The sequence below is a fragment of the Ovis canadensis genome, chromosome 2 (assembly GCF_042477335.2).
Source record: "Ovis canadensis isolate MfBH-ARS-UI-01 breed Bighorn chromosome 2, ARS-UI_OviCan_v2, whole genome shotgun sequence".
Lineage (NCBI taxonomy): Eukaryota > Metazoa > Chordata > Mammalia > Artiodactyla > Bovidae > Ovis > Ovis canadensis.
This window is the reverse complement of record NC_091246.1, coordinates 11,203,686-11,225,739: the sequence shown is the minus strand read 5'-3', so window position 1 is coordinate 11,225,739 and position 22,054 is coordinate 11,203,686. Positions and strand designations below refer to the sequence as shown.

The 22,054-nt window shown below is 42.3% G+C and overlaps 1 protein-coding gene across 3 annotated transcripts in view; it reads left to right on the top strand.

Moving 5' to 3' along the window:
* The first annotated feature begins 6,642 nt into the window (after positions 1 to 6,642).
* The window catches only part of KIAA1958 (KIAA1958 ortholog), a 126,457-nt gene continuing 111,045 nt past the window's right edge, over positions 6,643 to 22,054 (top strand). For 2 of the 3 annotated variants that reach the window (XR_011253895.1, XM_069573867.1), the window contains exon 1: positions 6,743 to 7,017. The gene's annotated coding sequence lies outside the window, so the exon portion shown is untranslated. Of the gene's footprint in view, positions 7,018 to 22,054 lie in introns of all 3 variants that reach the window. The other variant, XM_069573868.1, reaches the window with a different exon arrangement.

Genomic DNA, 22,054 nt, shown 5'->3' with positions numbered 1-22,054 from the left:
ATCCTCCTACTTTGTGTTGTTGTTCACTGTTCAGACTCTTGAGTCATGACTCTTTGCGACTGTGCTATGGACTGCAGCACGCCAGGCTTCCCGGTCCTTCACTACCTCCCAGAGTTTCCTCAAACTCATATCCATTGAGTCAATGATGCCCATCCAACCGTCTCATCCTCTGCTGTCCCCTTCTCCTCCTGCCCTCAATCTTTCCCAGCATCAGGGTGTTTTTCAGTGATCCCTGATGGAGGGATTGAACCCACGTCTCATATCTCCTGCATTGGCAGGTGGGTTTCTTCACCTCTAGTGCCACCTAGTTACAAGGGTGGGAGTCCTCATGATAGAGTTTCAGTTCAGTTCAGTAACTCAGTCGTGTCTGACTCTTTGTGACCCCAAGAATCGCAGCACGCCAGGCCTCCCTGTCCATCACCAACTCCCAGAGTTCACTCAGACTTACATCCATCGAGTCAGTGATGCCATCCAGCCATCTCATCCTCTGTCGCCCCCTTCTTCTCCTGCCCCCAATCCCTCCCAGCATCAGAGTCTTTTCCAATGAGTCAACTCTTCGCATGAGGTGGCCAAAGTACTGGAGTTTCAGCTTTAACATCATTCCTTCCAAAGAAATCCCAGGGCTGATCTCCTTCAGAATGGACTAGTTGGATCTCCTTGCAGTCCAAGGGACTCTCAAGAGTCTTCTCCAACACCACAGTTCAAAAGCATCAATTCTTCGGCACTCAGCCTTCTTCACAGTCCAACTTTCACATCCATACATGACCACAGGGAAAACCATAGCCTTGGCTAGACGGACCTTAGTCGGCAAAGTAATGTCTCTGCTTTTGAATATGCTATCTAGGTTGGTCATAACTTTCCTTCCAAGGAGTAAGCATCTTTTAATTTCATGGCTGCAGTCACCATCTGCAGTGATTTTGGAGCCCCCCAAAATAAAGTCTGACACTGTTTCCACTGTTTCCCCTTCTATTTCCCATGAAGTGATGGGACTGGATGCCATGATCTTCATTTTCTGAATGTTGAGCTTTAAGCCAGCTTTTTCACTCTCCACTTTCACTTTCATCAAGAGGCTTTTTGGTTCCTCTTCACTTTCTGCCATAAGGGTGGTGTCATCTGCATATCTGAGGTTATTGATATTTCTCCCGGCAATCTTGATTCCAGCTTGTGTTTCTTCCAGTCCAGCATTTCTCATGATGTACTCTGCATAGGAGTTAAATAAGCAGGGTGACAATATACAGCCTTGACATACTCCGTTTCCTATTGGAACCAGTCTGTTGTTCCATGTCCAGTTCTAACTGTTGCTTTCTGATCTGCATACAGATTTCTCAAGAGGCAGGTCAGGTGGACTGGTATTCCAATCTCTCAGAATTTTCCACAGTTTATTGTGATCCACACAGTCAAAGGCTCTGGCATAGTCAATAAAGCAGAAATAGATGTTTTTCTGGAACTCTCTTGCTTTTTCCATGATCCAGGGGGTGTTGGCAATTTGATCTCTGGTTCCTCTGCCTTTTCTAAACCAGCTTGAACATCAGGAAGTTCACAGTTCACGTATTGCTGAAGCCTGGCTTGGAGAATTTTGAGCATTACCTTACTAGCATGTGAGATGAGTGCAATTGTGCAGTAGTTTGAGCATTCTTTGGCATTGCCTTTCTTTGGGATTGGAATGAAAACTGACCTTTTCCAGTCCTGTGGCCACTGCTGAGTTTTCCAAATTTGCTGGCATATTGAGTGCAGCACTTTCACAGCATCTTTCAGGATTTGAAAGAGCTCAACTGGAATTCCATCACCTCCACTAGCTTTGTTCATAGTGATGCTTCCTAAGGCCCACTTAACTTCACATTCCAGGATGTCTTGCTCTAGATGAGTGATCACACCATCGTGATTATCCGGGTCATGAAGATCTTTTTTGTACAGTTCTTCTGTGTATTCTTGCCACCTCTTCTTTATATCTTCTGCTTCTGTTAGGTCCATGCCATTTCTGTCCTTTATTGAGCCCATCTCTACATGAACTGTTCCCTTGGTATCTCTAATTTTCTTGAGGAGATCTCTAATCTTTCCCATTCTGTTCTTTTCCTCTATTTCTTTGCACTGATTGCTGAAGAAGGCTTTCTTATCTCTTCTTGCTATTCTTTGGAACTCTGCATTCAGATGCTTATATCTTTCCTTTTCTCCTTTGCTTTTCACTTCTCTTCTTTTCACAGCTATCTCTGTAAGGCCTCCCCAGACAGCCATTTTGCTTTTTTGCATTTCTTTTCCATGGGGATGGTCTTGATCCCTGTCTCCTGTACAATGTCATGAACCTCATTCCATAGTTCATCAGGCACTTTATCTATCAGATCTAGTCCCTTAAGTCTATTTCTCACTTCCACTGTATAATCATAAGGGATTTGATTTAGGTCATACCTGAATGGTCTAGCGGTTTTCCCTACTTTCTTCAATTTAAGTCTGAATTTGGCAATAAGGAGTTCATGATCTGAACCACAGTCAGCTCCTGGTCTTGTTTTTGTTGACTGTATAGAGCTTCTCCATCTTTGGCTTCAGAGAATATAATCAATCTGATTTTAGTGTTGACCATTTGGTGATGTCCATATGTAGAGTCTTCTCTTGTGTTGTTGGAAGAGGGTGTTTGCTATGACCAGTGCATTTTCTTGGCAAAACTCTATTACTCTTTGCCCTGCTTCATTCCTCATTCCAAGGCCAAATTTGCCTGTTACTCCAGGTGTTTCTTGACTTCCTACTTTTGCATTCCAGTCCCCTATAATGAAAAGGACATGTTTTTTGGGTATTAGTTCTAAAAGGTCTTGTAGGTCTTCATAGAACCGTTCAACTTCAGCTTCTTCATTGTTACTGGTTGGGGCATAGACTTGGATTACTGTGATATTGAATGGTTTGCCTTGGAGATGAACTGAGATCATTCTGTCATTTTTGAGATTGCATCCAAGTACTGCATTTCGGACTCTTTTGTTGACCATGATGGCTACTCCATTTCTTCTGAGGGATTCCTGCCCGCAGTAGTAGATATGATGGTCATCTGAGTTAAATTCACCCATTCCAGTCCATTTTAGTTCGCTGATTCCTAGAATGTTGATGTTCACCCTTGCCATCTCTTGTTTGACCACTTCCAATTTGCCTTGATTCATGGACCTGACATTCCAGGTTCCTATGCAATATTGCTCTTTACAGCATTGGATCTTGCTTCTATCACCAGTCACATCCACAGCTGAGTATTGTTTTTGCTTTGGCTCCATCCCTTCATTCTTTCTGGAGTTATTTCTCCACTGATCTCCAGTAGCATATTGGGCACCTACTGACCCGGGGAGTTCCTCTTTCAGTATCCTATCATTTTGCCTTTTCCTATTGTTCATGGGGTTCTCAAGGCAAGAATACCAAAGTGGTTTGCCATTCCCTTCTCCAGTGGACCACATTAGTGCCCTAAGAGACCCCAGAGAGTTAGCTGATCCCTTTTACCAAGTGAGGACACAACAAGTGTTTGCATTTTCTTTAATTTTATTTTAATGGAATCATATAGTATATATTCTTTTCTGTTTGACTTCTTTCAATCTGCACAATCACTTTGAGATTTATTCTTGTCATTATCTATATCAATAGTTAATTCCTTATTACTGCTGAGTAGTTTGTTATAGGAATATACCACAATAGACATGTGGGTAGTTTCTAGCTTTTAGCTATTAAAAATAAAGCTGATATGAATATTCATGTACCGAGTCCTTGTATTCTCTTGAGTATGAAATGGCTGGATCATATGATATCTGTATATTTAACTTTCTAAGAAATTGCAGACTTTTTTCCAAATCAGTTGTACTATTTTTACATTTCATTAATAATGTATAGGATTTCATTTCTCCACATGCTCATTAACACTTGATATATTCAGTCTTTAAAATTTCAGCCATTCTATTAAGTATTGGTATCTCATTGTATTTTAACTTCCAAATCTGATGCAATTGAGCATCTTTGCTGTGCTTAGTTGCTCTGTCATGTTGGACTCTTTGCGACCCCATGGACTGTAATCCACCAGGCTCCTCTGCCATGGGGATTCTCCAGGCAAGAATACTGGAGTGGGTTGCCATGCTCTCCTCCAGGGGATTTTCCCAGCCCAGGGATTGAACCCAGGTCTCCCACATTACAGAGATTCTTTACCATCTGAGCCACTTTACATGTGCTTTTTTGACATGTGTATATCTTGATGAAGTGTCTGCTCAAATCTTTGCCCACATTATATTCCATTGTTTGTTTTTATTATTGAATTTTGGGAGCTCTATATATATGTGATGCTGAGAAAGATTGAAGGCGGGAGGAGAAAGGGACAACAGAGGATGAGATGGTTGGATGGCATCACTGACTCAATGGAAATGAATTTGAGTAAGCTCCGGGAGTTGGTGATGGACAGGGAAGCCTGTCGTGCTGCAGTCCATGGGGTTGCAAAGAGTCAGACATGACTGAGCGACTGAACTGAACTGATATATATTCAGGATATATGTTATTTTCAGATATTTGCAAATACTTTTGCCCTTTCAATAACTTGTTTTTTCTCTTACCAGTGATACAACCACCATGAGATGGCCAAAGATTTCTTAGATTTTTTTTTTCTCTTAACAAACTGCTTTCTGTTTTATTTCCTAACTTTTTGACTCTTCCATGAACAGGTTAGGAATCAGCAAATACTTTGAGGTGAAATGGTATGTACAGTGATTGACTCCTTTTACTGTGATTGCCTTTCTTCTGGAATCTTAGCCTCTCAAGTCCAAGCTGCCCTGATAGACCTGATCTCCAAAATTTGTATCTCCAGCCCAATCAGACTGTTGAAAGTACTAGGGTGCCTCTGTGTGGTTTCTATACTTCAAGACACAAATCAACAAAGCTCTGAGAAGGAAAGGTAGCTGAGGATGGAGTATTCACTTCAGTGTGTTTCCCTTCTTGCTGGGTTCTTGGGACTCTCAACTCTTGGCTGCCTGGGTGGTTGCTATGTAACAGATTTATACAGCCTTTTTTAAAAATGCACATTTTATAGTATTTTTGTGGGAGAGTTACTTGGTTCAACCAAGTACCTCATCATAGCTGGAAGCCTGCATTATTTAAAAAACTCATCAAGATGGAAATATCCTTGAAACAAGTGGGACTGCTCTTAAAAAGTTCATTGTGATAAAAACAAATAATATAAAATTTACTCTTTTAACAATTTTAAGTGTACAGTTCAGTGGTTTAATGATATTTACACTGTTGTATAACAGATTTCTAGAACTTTTTCATCTTGCAAAACTAAAAGTATACATGGAACAGTAACTTTTCACATTCCCATCCTCGGTCTCTGGCAACCACCATAATACTGTTTCCATGATTTTGACAACTCTAGGTACTTTATACAAGTGAAGTCATAAAGTATTTGTCCTTTTTGTGTCTGGTTTATTTCATTTGGTGTAGTGTCCTTAAGGTTCATCTATGCTGTAGCATGTGACAGGATTTCTTTTTTAAGGCTGAATAATACTCTGCTGCTGCTGCTGCTGCTAAGTCACTTCAGCCGTGTCCGACTCTGTGGAACCCTATAGACGGCAGCCCACCAGGCTCCCCCGTCCCTGGGATTCTCCAGGCAAGAACACTGGAGTGGGTTGCCATTTCCTTCTCCAGTGCATGAAAGTGAAAAGTGAAAGTGAAGTCGCTCAGTCGACCGACTCTTAGCGACCCCATGGACTGCAGCCTACCAGGCTCCTCTGTCCATGGGATCTTCCAGGCAAGAGTACTGGAGTGGGATGCTACTACGTATAGCTAATCAGATATACTTTAAACGCTATTTATTATCATTTATTATTACTTTGGAGACTGCTGTAGGAAGAGAAGAGCACGGAGGCATACTACTTGGGATGAATCTGGGTTCCTCCAGCTACTCTGTGATCTTGGGCTGATTTCTAAGATCTCTGTGTCTCCTCTACAAAGTGGCAGTGCTAACCCCACCCACTTCGCAGCATCTTTAGGATTAGGTAAATCAGTATTCGCTAAGCACTTAGTGTGAACCCCAAGCACAAAGAACGTGCCACGTTTGCTAGATAAAAGCGGAGGGCACCTGGTCCAGCCTTACCTCCCTTGTGCCCAGGTATGCAGGTGGTGTTACTGTATGCTTCCCAGGTTTTAGTGTGTTTTAGGTGTTATTCAGCGATCCAGCTCCCTCCACGGGATGGGTGCGTGTGATTGTAGTTGGATTAGAAACTTCCACCACGCAACGTGACTGTGGGTTGCACATCTGTCGATAGGAGGTGTTCTTGCCAATGCCTGGGTGTAGAGGTGACTCCACTCAGCGCGTTAAAACAGGTGTCACACGCCTGACCAACGGAGTGTCTTGCAAGGAGGTCTGACTGTGGCTTTTAAAAAGGGCGCAGCTGTACAGAGCTCCGAGGGGCAGCGGAGACCGCTGGCCCGGGAAGTGTGACAGAAAGGGGTGCTGCCCACTTGAGAACTCACTGGGGATCGTGGCTCCCGCACCTGTCGGGCTGCGGAGACCGAGCTCGTGCGCGCGCGCGCGCGTGTGTGTAGCAGGAAGGTCGGTGCACACCGCCTCCGGGCAGCGACGGCCGTTAGGCTCGGTGCGCGTCGTGGGAGGTGCCGTTACACACTTCCTGTGGGTCTCGCGGACCACGGCGCGTTTCCGGTGCCGGCTGGAGCCCGGGGTCCGAGCCCCCGCCCCGCGCGCCGGCCCCGCCCCGCCCCGCCCGCGCCCCGCCCCCCGCCTGCCCGCCGCGCTCCGAGCCCGGCGCGCGGAGCCCGCGGCGCACGGAGCGGCGCGCGCCGGTCGGCCGAGTCAGGCTGGCGCCCCCCGCCCCCCTCCCCGCCGTCCGTGGCGAGCCGGTGGCCTTCCCTGTTCCACTTGCCTTCGCTCCCCGGCCCCGCGGCCGCGCTCCCTTCGTCCCTCCCCTCCGGCCCGCCCCGTCCAGCCCGCTCTGCCCGGCTCCCGCAGGCCCCCCTCGCTGCCCGCGTTCCTATGGACAGACGCACAGACACCTGCAGGTGGGTGAGAGCCCGTGCGCGGGGCGGGGACGAGCGCGCCGACGCTGCGCCCGGGGTCGGCGGCCCCTTTGTGTGGGGGGCGGCCGCACTGGGGTCCGCGCCGCCGCCCCCTCGGCGGCCTAGCGGTGACCCGGCTGAACCCTCCTTTTGTTCCTCTGCGGGGGTAGGGGGGCGGGGGCGCGGAAAGGCGAGAGTCAGGGCTGAGAGCCGGGCGGCCGGACGTCGCCTGCGACGGGCTGCGGGGGGGCGGGAAACGGGTAGAGACCCCCGGCGACCGGGCGAGCGGCGGCGGCGGCGGGGCCGCGGCTCTGGGCTGTCTCTCCGGGGCCGGCCCGCCGCCGGCGGTCTCCTGTCGCAGCGGCCGCGGGCGCGCTGCGAGTCTGGCTCGCCGGCTCCAGCTCCAGGGTCTGTTGGAGGTGGGCAGGAGGGCGGGAAGGGGAGAGAAAAGATCTGCTCTCTTAGTTGCCAAGTCTCGAGGAGGTTACGGGAGCGAGAGGGAGAGAGGTGTTTTCAGAGCCCTGGCCCGACTTGTTTCCCCCACGCGAGGCTCGCCGAGGTGCGTTTTGGGGCGTGTGTGAAGGAACGTGCATCGCTTCGGTCCCTTATTTATTGTTTCTAACGGAGGAGGGCTTTCTCCGAAGGGCTCTTCCGCCCCCCCGCCCGGTCTGAGGCTGCGCACAGTGGTTTGTGTTTGTTATCAAATACGTCGAGATATAGATTTCCCTCGGTAGGAGGAGGTTGGGCTGACGAAAATCAAAATCAAAGAACGTTTTGTAGTTTTCTGGTAGTTTTCCTTTTTTCTTTCTTTTTCGTTCTTTAAAGATTAAGAGGCGACTTAAAGGCAAGAAATAAAAGATGAATATGGCTGTGATTTTACATATATGTATATTTTGTGTATATATATAACTTTAGAGGGTAAAGTTTTATTTCCCAGACCCCTTAGGATTAACATGACAAAATCTTCTACCTATTAAATAGTTAACAAGCAAATCAGGTAGAAACAGCTTCCGTCGTGTAGATTAGTTAAACTGGAGTGTGATAAACAATTATCTAGCTTTCTGTTCAGGCTAAAACCTTTATTTTCGCTTATTTAAGATACGAGACCTTTCACGACATATGGGGAGAACATGAATGTTAGAACTAATCATTTCCCCCTGTGATAATGCTCTCCCTGTTTTATTCGATGTATTTCTGTATTCTCTGTTTATAACCTATTGGGTTGTATATGGTAGATAAAATTTTTGAAGTGTCGTGGATGGTGTTGCTGATTTATATTATTTATCTCAGTTTTTCATGGATGGTTGCTATGTATTTTTAGATACTCAATAAAGTCGAGTAAGCGCCCAGAAAATTAATTATTCAGATTTTTAACGCAGTTATGGATTTATATCTTTGCATTAACCTCCTTCTACCTGCTCATTTCTGGAGGGTTTTTTTTTTTTTTTTTTTTTGGCCTATTGTGTGAGAATCCTTATTGACAAACTTAAATCTGATGATTACCAAGGAGATTAAGAAAAAAAGTTTTGTGGACACTAAGTTATATCTATAGCTATTTATAGGAAATGGGATCTTTCTTAAAAAATAAAAAGTATTTATCCAAACATGAAGGAATATTTCTGGTGGAAAAATGTTTGCTATTTAAATTTTCGTTAAGTAAGATGTAGAAATTTATCAGAAAACAATATACAGTAGCATCAGCTAGGCAAACTGATTTTTGTCATTATAAAGAGGAGACAGTTTAAGTATGCCTAAAATAGTGGTCTTTTTCTAGGAGGAAAAGGTATCCTAGATTCTTGTCCTAGTTTTACATTAACAGATTAATATTATTGCATGCCTAATTTTGTATATGCCTGGAGTGTACATTATTGTACTCTTAAAACTTAGAAGAGGCTACATCTAACAAAGATCATGTCAGCCTCTTTAATTAGTTCCTGCTTTGACTTCTGTCCTAGATGAGATAAATGAATTTAAACTCTGCACAGGGCTCCATGCTGGGCACTGGTAAAACCCTTTAGCAGGATGCCTCTTCCTTTTCTAATAAGGATGGCCCAAAGAGGTTAAGTATAGAAATTTGTTCAGGTTTTATCATGAATGATGGAATGGAGTTCTAAAACACTCCCATGATTTCAGCTCTCAGATACACACTCTTCCTCAGCTCTTCCCAGTATTAAGAAAGGTAAGCTAACACATTGTATTGGTTTACATGGCTGTCAGTTGTGGCATTAAGGTTTAACAAAGAGTCACTGTGTAACCTAAACATTAAGAAAGTGTGGCCTGGCATTGAGAATTGCTTGGCAGAGTTGCAGCTGTGTCTGACAGTTTTCTGGGATTGGCATGGAGTATTTATTTGGGCTGACTAAAAGATAACACCTAGTTTTTTTGTCTGTGTTTGTTTTTTGACTGTGATATGTAGATATTATTACTATTAAATATTTCGCTTTTTTACAAATAACAGTACTGTTTTAGTTAAAGCATTCCAGATAATCTTTCATATTTCAACTAATTTTTCTTCTGGTATATTGGTGTTTGCTGCTGCTGCTGCTAAGTCGCTTTAGTCGTGTTGGACTCCTTGCGACCCCATAGACGGCAGCCCACCAGGCTCCCCCGTCCCTGGGTTTAGGAAGATGTAAATTATTTCTCACATTCTCATGGTTTAAACTTTTTCTGCTGCTTTCGATTATGACAAATGCTACTTCCAGAAATTGTGAATTTGTGCAAATCTGGATTTTTAAATGTAGCTGAGTAGTAGGATCTGATATTCATCAGTTTTCTTTTTTTTTTAAACACTAAGTTGTCCATGGATAAATTTGATAGGCTTTAAAATCCATAGGCTTTTCTAGTCTTTTCCTGTTTGTTAGTTATTAGTGTGTTGCCATTAAAGGACACTCAAAATGGCTACTTTATGTTACCTGGAACCCTCAAATGACTAGTGTTATCATTAGTAATCACCACGGGGGAAGCTGCAAAGTTAACAATTATATTCTTTATATAATTTCGGTGAGTTTCAAGTTCTTTTCAGGCAGCCTTTTGTAGATTGGGGAAGCAGCCCTGACTGTCAGAGGTGCGGACAGTGACCTCTCAGTCCAGCCTTTATTGCCCTGCGTTGTTCAAGAGCAGTACATACTCTGCTTCTTGTGGAAAAATGCAGAATTCATTCTTGGATTAATATTCTGCTACCAGATGTATGAGGCTGGCTCTAAAGAAGATTTTTCTCTTAAATACTGTCAAAAATAGAGAAGCTGAAGACTGGAGAGAAGCCATTTATTTTGAACAGTTTATTTTTTGACAGTTTGTGTTTGTAAAGAAACCTGCTCATAATATTTACTGAAGAGATCCACATAGTTGCCTGAAGAAACCCCACAGGTTTTCTTTTTTGCCTTGAAAAAAGTTTCCATAGAGCTTAAACCTTCTGTGGTACTTCTTGACTTAGCTTCTGATTAGTTGATTTATGGACTTTATTTACCAGCATGATTGGAGAATTCTTTAACTATACTGAAATTGCACTCTGCCTGTGCGCTCCTCTGTTTCCTAGGTAACAAATGCACTCCGTAGATTCCATAATGAGGACTGTGGTTGGCTAGTTACAGTGTAAATTCTGTTGTTTGGTAAAGCTTAGTCTCAAATTCAAATAAAGGTCAAGAAACTAAAAGTACTGAAAATGCAAATTTTTGCCTTTCATTTTGTAGCCAGTGTCAACAAAGTTTAATACCCTTTTCTAGAGAAAGACAATTTATGCAGCATTATTCAGGTGTGTCTCTCACAGTCTCACACTTAAGAGATTTTTGAGTATTGCATATTGGTAAAACCAGTGTCTTTAGTGACAAAGAAGATGTATTTCAGAAACACTTTATCACACTTAATATAAAAAGCAAAGGGATGTGGTCTAGGACATCAGTAATTGGTCCTTTTGTACTGAAAGAAAAGTAGCATCAAAAGATGTCTCAAAAGATAAATTGTGCAACTTTATGTGAAAAAGAACTTTTAAAAACTCTAAGAAGGCATTAAATTATTTAAGAAACTTTTTTAAACGTTAAAGAGTCTTACCATAAAATGCTGCATTTTCTTCCTGGCTTTTCCCCCCTCTGATCTGCTTGAATGTGGACTGGCTTGAATGTGGACATCAGGGAGCAGATCTTCAGGTTGGAGAATAGCTTTCCCTTCCACCTTACTTTTCTCTAGGGCCTCTGTGCCTCTGGATGAAGGGCAAGAAGTAGTGCAGTTGCTAGTGATTGTTACCTGTTTGGTTGTGTGTGTGTGTGTTTTAAACCCACACAAGTAATTTCCAAAGAATTCCATAAATTGCTTTTTTTCAGTGGCTAAGTCATGTCTAACTCTTTGAGACCCCATGGACTGTAGCACACCAGTCTCCCCTGTCCTTCACTGTCTCCCAGAGTTTGCTCAGATTCATGTCCATTGAGTCGGTGATACTATGTAACCATCTCATCCTCTGCTGCCCCTTTCTCCTTTTGCTGTCTATCTTTTAATACCCATTGCAAGTATCTTTTCATTTGATGCCTGAAAATTGATTATTATTTGTTAATCATCAAGGATTCCATTAGCTGAAATTAAAAAAAAATTTCTTTTGAATTCTGGAGAATTATCCAGAGTTGCCCCCATTGGGCTTCTCTGATAGCTCAGTTGGTAAAGAATCCACCTGCAATGCGTAGATCCTGGTTCGATTCCTGGGTTGGAAATATCTACTGGAGAAGGGATAGGCTACTCCAGTATTCTTGGGCTTCCCTTGTGGCTCAGCAAGTAAAGAATCCGCCTGCAAAGCGGGAGATCTGGGTTCAAAGCCTGGTTGGGAAGATTCCCTGGAGAAGGGAAAGGCTACCCACCCCAGTATGGAAACCCTGACAGCCTATTTTATAAATAGGGCTTCCCTCATAGCTCAGCCGGTAAAGAATCTGCCTGCAGTGCAGGAGACCCGGTTTCTATCCCTGGGTCAGAAAGATCCCCTGGAGAAGGAATTGACAACCCACTCTAGTATTGTTGCCCCGAAAATCCCATGGACAGAGGAGCCTGGTAGACTGCCGTCTGTGGGGTCCCAAAGAGTCGGGCACGACTGAGCAACTAACACTTCATTTTACTCTCCTTTGCTTGGCTGAATTGTTTTTGGATTATTTTATTTATCTTTTTACTTAATTCAGATTTCAGGAATAGGACACATCTTGGTTGGATTTGTCTGTCTCTTCTTGGTTTTCCTCAAAACTGACCCTTTAACCTTTTCTGTCCTCTTCTAATTGCCAGTATCGCATCCCTTCACTTTTCCCTTGTCAATATCTTCCCTGTTTTCCCTTGTAAATACTTGCTGTTTAAACATTTTCATTGCTGCGTATAAGCCAAAGTCACCGCATAGAAAAAGCTCTACTTTGCTATTTTGAGGCTTCGTACATACTGGATTATTGTCAATATCTGTGAACTCTTACCCAACTAGGACACTACTTTCTCTCTCCAGCCTGTATTCATTTGCAAGGGCTGCAGAAACAAAGTAAGATAGACTGGGTCACTTAAACAACAAAAATGTATTCATTTTTTACAGTTCTGAAAGCTCTAAGTCCCAGATCAAGATGTTGACAGTGTTGAGTTCTTCTAAGGCCTCTCTCTTTGCCTTGTAGATAACCTGTTTTCCTAAGATATCTTCACATGGTCCTTCCTATGTGCCTCATAGGTCCTTCCTATGTGCCTAATCTCCTTTCTTCCGATGAGACATGATTCTGTATCCTTAGGACTCAGCTAAATGACCTCACTTTATTTTAATGCCCTCTTTAAGGCCCGATCTCCAAATATAGTCTCCTTCTGAAGTACTGGGCGTTAGGACATCAGTGTATGGAGTGGGGGGAACACGGTCACAGCTCCTAACAGCCTGTTCTTTCACCGGTGTCTTTCATCGGCTTCCCTGGTGGCTCAGATGGCAAAGAATCTGCTAGCAATGCAGGAGACCTGGGTTTGATCCCTGGGTGGGGAAGATCGACCTGGAGGAGAAAATGGCTGCCCATTCCAAGTATTCTTTCCTGGAGAATTCCATGGACAGTGGAGCTTGGCGAGTTACAGTCCATGGAGTTGATAAGAATTGGACACAACTGAGCGACTTCACTCACTTTGTCTTTCATACATACATACATGCATACATACATACTTCACTCCATGTGTATAATTTTATAGTCATTTTCATCTTTTTAATACCTTTTTTACTCATCATTTTTTCACTTGAGTGCAGGGCCCAATAGACAGCAACATCATCAACTTCGTATGCATTAAATATAACCAAAATGGGTAGTTAAAGGCTTTGTTTTTATTCACTCTTCATATTATTTTTAAATGCTTTATTTTGAATAGTTTTAAGTAGAAAAGTCTTAATCATTGGTTTCAAATGCAAGAGAATCTCAGTGGAGCCAAATGTGATGAAACTGCTGATGCTGTTTTCTTACGAATTCTAAGAACCTGTTTCTTTTGGTGGTTGTTTTTCCGATATTGTTCTTGATAACTTGCATGGTAAATTACACACCATTCTGATCACTTCACACCTTCCTTGGCTGGTGACTCTTGAATCTGATAACCACTCAGGGCATCTCTGCTGAATTTCAGATGTATGTACCAACCAGCTGGACACAGGGATATGATATTCCAGAAACACTTCACATTCAACATGCCCCAACCTTGACTTACCTTTCTCTTAAAATCCGTGTCTTGTCTTGTATTCCCTAGCTTAGTGAGTGGTTCTTTCCATCCATTTTTCCCAGTCCAGAAATTGAGGCGTTATCTGTGACTTCTCCCTTATTCTCAGTCCTATTTTCCGTATATAATCAAGCTCCTAAGTCAGTTCCTGCTCCCCAAGATTTCTCAGTTCCGCGGTTTGCCCCAGACAAATCACATACTGCTCTGTGAGCTTTGCCCATCGTTGGTTTAGTTCTGCAGGTGCGTATATTCAGTTTATAGCATAAGCCCTTATGTTAAGCCTTCTGTAATCATTTGATAGTCTGAAACTCAATGAATCCTCATAAATAGCTCATGTGAGTATTATCTCTGTCTTTCTTATTTAAAACTGTTTATCCGTGGCTTTTGTACTTGAAGGTCAGTTTGTCTGAATATAATTACTTAGCCTGCATTTTCTTCCCTCAAGAATCTTAAATATGCTATTCTGTTTTAGGATTTAGCAAATATTTCCTTAAAAAGACCAAATAGTAATTATTTTAGACTTTGTGGGCCATAGGTCACTGTCACAATTATTTAACTGTGCCATATCAGTGCAAAAAATCCGCCTGCCAAGTGCGGGAAATGCAAGAGACACGGACGAATTCAGTCCCTGGGTCAGAAAGGCCCCTGGGGTAGGAAATGGCAACATACTCCAGTATTCTTGCTTGGAAAATTCCATGGACAGAGGAGCCTGGGGGCCTGTAGTCCATGGGTTCGCGAAGAGTCAGACACAACATGAACATCCGTGCAAAAGCAGCCTTAGAGAATATATAAATGAACAAGCATGTCTGTGTTCCAATCAAAACTTTCTTTACAGAACTGAAAAGTTGGCTGTATTTGACCCATAAGCTGTAGTTTGCTAAGTCTTACTATGTTGTATTCTGATAAAAAATGTTGTTGTCAGAGTCTAATACCAGTATGATTTTGTTTGTTTTTAAGTGTCTTATCTTTTGCCCTAGATCCCCAAAAGACCTTTTCCCCTCATCTTTAAAGGCAGATAATTTTACTAGAATATATCTTAAATGTTGTCTGTTCTGTTAAGTTTTCCAGATATACAGTGTGTTTTATTATGTTGGCTCAATTTTTTAAATAAATATTTTCATCAGTTCTGTATTTTAGTATTTATTCATTTTCATTCTTTTTATTTTCTTCTTTGAGGTCTTCTGTTAAATTTACATTGAATCTTCTTTGCTTATCTTTGATGTCTCTTCCTTCAAATTCTTTTTAATTTTTTATATTTGCTATATTTTTTCTTGTAATGTTTACTTTCTTGGCTGTGTTGGGTCTTAGTTCTGGCACGTGGGGTCTTTGTTGCCTCCTGTGGGATCTTTTGTTGTGATGCACAAACTCTCCAGTTATAGCGCATAGGTTTAGTTGCCCCGCAGCAGGTGGGATCTTAGTGCTCGGACCATGGATGAAACCTGTGTCCCCTGCATTGGCAGGCAGATTCTTAATCACTGTGTCACCAGGGGAATCCACAGGTTTAATTTTTTAAGTAACTGCCAGACTTTTTCAGAGTGACTGTACCATTTTATATTCCCACCAGCAGTACGTAAGTGATCCAATCTCTCTTCATCATTGTTAGCATTTGGTGGTGTTGCTATTTTTTATTTTAACTGTTCTGATGTGTGTTTAATAATATTGTGGTTTTAATTTGCATTTTCTTAATGGCTGATGTTATACATCATTTCACATACCTATTTGCCATCTGTATATGCCTCTTCTGTGAAATGTCTGTTTATGTCTTGTCTATTTCTAATTGGATTTTTTTCTTTGCTTGTTTTACTCTTTTGAGAGTTCTTTATATGTTTTAGATACTAATCCTTTGTCAGAGATTTGGTTTGCAGATCCTTTCTTCCAGTCTATAGTTGTCTTTTGATCCTCTTCACATGGGCTTTCACAGAGCAAAAGTTTTAGTATTACCAATTTGTCCTTCTATGGCTCTTGCATTTGGTTCAAGTCTAGGAACTCTCTGCCTAGCCCTAAATCTCAGAGATTTTCTCCTGTGTTGTTTTGCAGTCAAGTGTATGATCCAATTTGTGCTAATTTTTATTTAAGGTGTGAGGTTTAGGTCAAGGTTCATTTTTGCCTATGGATGTCCAATTACTCCTGTAACATTTGTTGAAAAGGCTATCCTTCCTCCATTGAATTGCTTTTGCACCTTTGTAAAAAGTTAGTTGAGCATATGTGTGGGTCTATATCTTGGTCTGCTCCATCTGTTTTTTTGAGTAAATTTGAGGAGAGTCCAAAACTAAGCTTCTGCCACTATCCTGCTTGCTTAGAACTCCTTATTCCTTCTTTGAATGATTTTTTGTTATTAGATTGGATATTATTATTTTTTCCTATTGATTGAAGAGGACAGGTATCTGTGTAGGTTTAAAAAGAAGATAAGCAGTAATTTAACAACTTTTGTAGTTGTCTGTTTTATAATATAATGATAAGCCCTTATATATTTGCTTCAGAGAGTTTAATTCTTTTCTAACTTAGGTTGTTAACATTTTCATGACAATTATGATTCAATAATATTCTTTATTTATGTGGCATCTTGAGAAAACAAGAAACTCTACATTGAAGCATTTCTGTATAACTAAAATTTAACTCCTGGACAAAACTTAAGATTTTAATCCTTTTTAATGAAAATGGACCCCACGTGTAGTTTAAGTAAAGGTGGCATTTCAGTTGCTTTTGGAAATTTCCCAGAGGAATCATCTCTTAGCATCTGGATGAATCCAAGCAGATAGTAGAGACATTTTCAAGATTTTTTCACTGCCCCCCAAGTTTTCTTTTCTTACAGCTAATCCAAGGAAAGACTAATGCAGCTCCTGGCCTAAGAGTTAAACTGATAGGAGACAAGTGAATAGGAGAAAAGCATACAAATTTGGCTAATATTTTTATGTGCACACAGGAGTCTTCATAAGGAAATTGAAGACCCAAAGGAGCAGTTAGGATTGGGAGCTTTTGTGTATTTTTAACAAATGATAAATTTGTAGAGAAGACATAAGGCAAAGGAATTTTAGCTAGGGCCTGTAAGTTGTCAGACTAGGAAGTAAATGGGGGACACTTAATTGAAGATACGGGTTATTTTAGTAGGTTTGTTTGTTTAGATCCATTCTGGCATTGACTCCTAGTTACCAGTGATAATGTTCTTCTTTTCCTGTATAAAGAGGGCATCTTTCTCATGGGAAACTTCATGACCTGCTTTTAGGTAGAAAGAGGGAGGTCAGAGAGCCTTTTGTGCATCTGATGATTCTCAAATGCCATCAGTTCAAAATAATCAGTGTGCCAAAGCAGCGTAGTTTAGGGGATGGCACGTTATGAACCCCTTTGAAGTATAATTTACATCCAAAAATGAATGTGTCATGTGTACAGTTGATAGATTTTTACAGATTGGACCTGTGACTAGCGCTGTGATCAATGAGCAGTGTTATCAGCACCCCTGCAGAACCTCTTTTATTCCTTCCAGTATCTAACACAGCCTTTCTGAAGAAAAACAGATACTCTGACTGCTGAGTAATGGAGTATATATGTGTTCAGCTTTGGTGAATACTGTTTGTTTTTCAAAGTAGTCATATCTATCGACACCACCACGGTCAGTGTGTCTCTGTTCTTGTTTCCCTTCCTCATGTTAATCATTTTGAAAAGCAGTTTGATAAAATATATCAAGAACCGTAAATGTATTCATACCCATTTATCTATGGATTCTAGCAATTGCAAAGGTAGGAAAAGATACTACAGAAGTGGATTTGGGGAAGCAGAGACCAGGGACCACAGGCTAAATCTGGCCTGATGCAGCCCCAGTCCAGTCACAGCCATTCCTTGTCTATGGCTGTTTTTGTGCTGTTTTAGTGGCAGATTGGAGAAGGCAATGGCACCCCACTCCTGTACTTTAGCCTGGAAACTCCCATGGATGGAGGAGCCTGGTAGGCTGCAGTCCATGGGGTCGCTAGGAGTCGGACACAGCTGAGTGACTTCACTTTCACTTTTCGCTTTCATGCACTGGAGAAGGAAATGGCAACCCACCCCAGTGTTCTTGCCTAGAGAATCCCAGGGACGGGGAGACTGGTGGGCTGCCATCTGTGGGGTCACACAGAGTCGGACACGACTGAAGTGACTTAGTAGTAGTAGTAGTGGCAGATTTAAGTTATAGAAAATGTCTGCCACCTAACCCTCTCCAGAAAAAACTTGATAACCCTTGCAATAAAGCATTATATGGAATAGTGCAAGATTGGCAGTAACCAATATATCCATCATAAGGGAAATTATTAGGTAAATCCTGGTGTAAACATTTGATGGACTAGAACGTAGCCATTTAAAATGGTGATTATACAGGTTTTTCATCCAGCAAATATTTATTGGGCATTGCTATTTTAGACACTTTTCTAAGTGTCAGGAAATTAGTAGAAAAATTCCTTCCCTCATTGAACTTTCAGTAGAGGAGACAGAATAAACAAGATAAATATGGAAAATAACACAGAAGTGGGGTAAGTGCTAAGATGGAAAAAAGTAAAGCAGGGAAGGGAGATGCGAAACATTTCAGGGTGAGGGCTTGACATTTCAGTTGCTAGAGAAGACTTCACTGAGAAAATGGCTTTTGAGCGAGGACCTAAAATAAGTGTCTGGACCTGACACTGAGGTAGATGGAGGAGGAACTTCTGAGGCCGAGGAAACGGAAAGTACAAAAGGCTAGAGTTGGAAGTGTGACTCTGGTGTCCTAGGAATAGCAATAGGCAAGGGGCTGCTGCGGAGAGGAGGAGGGAAGAGTTACAAGGGCTGTGCTTGCACAGGTTCTTGGGGTTTGGGTGATGACAGATCATGTAGGGCCTTGTGGCAGCATGAAAAATCCCTGCTGTAAATTGTTCAGGTTTAAAAAAAGCTCTTTCTCTCTTCTTCTTTCCCTCCCTCTTTCTCTCTTTAATAATGATAGTTATGTAAAGCAATGCATAAGGAAAAGATTGGAAGAAAACACCCTAAAATGCTAATGTCCTGGGTTGTGCATTATATTTTTCTTTTTGTTAAACATTCTATAATTTGGAAGGCAGCTATGCTCACCACTATAGCACCAATGCTTATAATTTGGCCATATTTTATAATAAACATATTTTAAAACTTAAAAGGATTTTAAAGAAACTTAAAAGATATCTTTGTCTTTGAATAGTTTAGAAATTGAGTACTTTAGATCCTCCTGAAGTTGATTGTAATCTGCTGGTAAGCAGCAGTGTCTTAAATCATCTGAGGAGTTGCTGCATTTTGGGGTTTTTTTTTTTGGCTGTTCCACCCTACTGGCTCAGCCGGTAAAGAATCTACCTGCAATGCAGGAGGTCCCGGCTTGATCCCTGGGTTGGGAAGATCCCCTGGAGAAGGGAACGGCAATCCATTCCAGTATTCTTGCCTGGAGAATTCCATGGACAGAGGAGCCTGGCAGGTTACAAAGAGTAACCATGGGGTCACAAAGAGTCGAACATGATTGAGTGACTAAGACAGACTCACAAACACACACTCGGTCACTCACCCACACATGCATGGCTGGCAGAATCTTAGCTCCTCAACTTGGAATTGAACTCAGGCCTTCGGCAATGAAAGCTAGGAGTTCTAATCACTGAGCCCCGCAGGGGGTTCCCCATAGCTGGTTTTGTTAATGATTGATTTTTCAGTGTTTGTACATTGTAGGAATGATCTGTTTTACATTTTAGCCCCTATATTTTATGGATAGGAAAATGATCAAGAGGAGAGAAAGGATTTGGGCTTCTAGTTCTTTTTCGTAGGTGTTTGTATGCTTCAGTACCATTTACTCTGAGGTTTTCTTAACACTTTAGTGATTTTTATGATTAATAATTTACCTAATTTTTAACTTGAAAATCCTTGCAGATAATAATGTCTAAATCTGTTCTGTTGATACCTTCTCAGCACAGAACTCTTGTAGCAAATATGGTGATAGTAATGAATTCTTTGGACTGTTACCGTTAGTCGCTCAGTCGTGTCCGACTCTTTGCAACCCCATGGACTGTGGCTCACTAGGCTCCTCTGTCCATGAGATTCTCCAGGCAAGAACACTGGAGTGGATTCCCATTCCCTTCTCCAAAAGGGCCTATGGGAAGGAAGAAAAATGCTCTTTACGAGTAATTTGGGGTTGTCGGATTCAGCCCCCCACCTCCCCCCAAACCCGGCCACTCCACCTCTTGTGCTGGCACAGAAAAACTCAACGTTGAACTAAATCAGAAGGAGTTAAGGGAATTTCCTGGGGGTCCAAAGGTTAACACTCTGCTCTTCCACTTCAGGGGTGCAAGCTCCACCCCTCGTCTGGGAACCAAGATCCCACGTGCTGCTCGGTGTGCCCCCCGCCCCCCACAAAAAGGAGGGAGTTAAAAGTTTTCTGATCTCTTTCCTGACTACAGTTTTTACTTCTGGATAGAATATATTCTTAGATATTTCAAAAATATATCTTAATGGAGATTACCAGAGTCAGGATTTCAGTGGTGTATCATTTAACTTTTTCTTGGAAAAAAACTTTTGCCCCCAAATCTCCATACCCTCTGATCACCATTTGGGGCTCAGACTGCCTCAGTTTAAATTTTGTTTCTGGTCCTTATTGGTACTTAATCTCTCCGTGCTTTAGTTTCACATTTATAAAACGGATATAATACTAAGTATTGGAGAAGGAAATGGCAGCCCACTCCAGTATTCTTGTCTGGAGAATCCCATGGACAGAGGAGCCTGGCGGGCTATGGTCCATGGGGTCACAAAGAGTCGGACACTACTGAGGCACACTGCATACTAAGTATATACCTCATATGGTTGTTGTGAACATTAAATGAATTTATGTGAGCAGAATGTGAGGCATATAGGACAGATTATTATCGAGCTTTAGGTATCTACAAGGGAAGGCATTTAAACACAAGAGCCTAGAGAAAATAAAGTTCAACAGATACTTGTATTATTGAAAGTCTGTGTAAGCCTCTCTACTTTGACTTCATAGCTGGCATATAGCCTTCCCTGGTGGCTCAGACGGTAAAAGCGTCTGCCTACAATGCGGGAGACCTGGCTTCGATCCCTGGGTTGGGAAGATCCCCTGGAGAAGGAAATGGCAACCCACTCCAGTACTCTTGCCTGGAAAATCCCATGAATGGAGGAGCCTGGTAGACTACAGTCCATGGGGTCGCAAAGCTGGCATATAGGAATTTATTAAGAATGTGTTGTTCAGTTGCTGAGTTGTGTTCGCCTCTGTGACCCCGTGGACTGCATGCAGCACACCAGGCTTGTCTGTCTCACCGTCTCCCCGAGTTTGCTCAAATTCATGTCCATGAGTCGGTGATGCCATCTAACCATCTCGTGCTCTGTGGCCCCCTTCTCCTGCCCTCGATCTTTCCCAGCATCGGGGTCTTTTACAGTGAGTCAGTTCTTTGCATCTGGTGGCCACAGTACTGGAGCTTCAGTGTCAGCATCAGTCCTTCCAGCAAATATTCAGGGTTAATTTCAAGATTGATTGGTATGCTCTCCTTTCAGTCCAAAGGACTCTCCAGAGTCTTCTCCAGCACCACGACCTAATCCTTTGAATCCACACAGTGGCTTCAAACAGTGTGCTGCCGTAGCACTCACGCTATGTTGTTCATTAGAAAAGACCCTGCTGCTGGGAAAGATTGAGGGCAGGAGGAGAAGGGCACAACAAGGGACCAGATGGTTGGATGGCATCACCGACTCGATGGACATGAGTCTGAGCAAGCTCCGGGAGATGATGGAGGACAGGGAAGCCTGGTGTGCTGCAGTCCATGGGGTTGCAAAGTCGGACACGGCGGAACAACCGAACAGCAGCAGTTGTAGCACTTACACTATAAACCCTTACATATGGTTATCAGAGTTCGTGGAAAATAATGCTTATTTTTATTTCACTGGGAGAAACTTGTCTTAGGTCTAAGTGGGTCATGTAGTGAATCGTGGGGCAGAATGAATGGTAAAAGGTAAAGGACAGTGTCCAGCCACCTCTGGGAAAGATTGCTTGTTTACTGGAGCATGCAAGAACTTTGCTTTGTAAGTATGTAGGTCAGGACAGTAAAGAACTCTATTTAAATGGACACACAGTAGGGAAAGGGGATCAAATAGAGAGTGATGCATGAGGTTGTCACTCTGTCCTTTGAGGTATGTAACCAGGATTCTAGTATTTGGGTGTTCCCTAAACTCAGGCTAAAGGCCATTGAGCTCACGTAATGGTTGTATTTAAGAATTAGCAATTTAAGTGTTTTTCCTAGAAAATGACAGTTTCCAAAATATCTTATGGGAAAGCTTTTGGTAAAGTTTGAAATATGAAAAATAAAATTTAACTTACAGAGTATTGTGATGTTTTATAAAA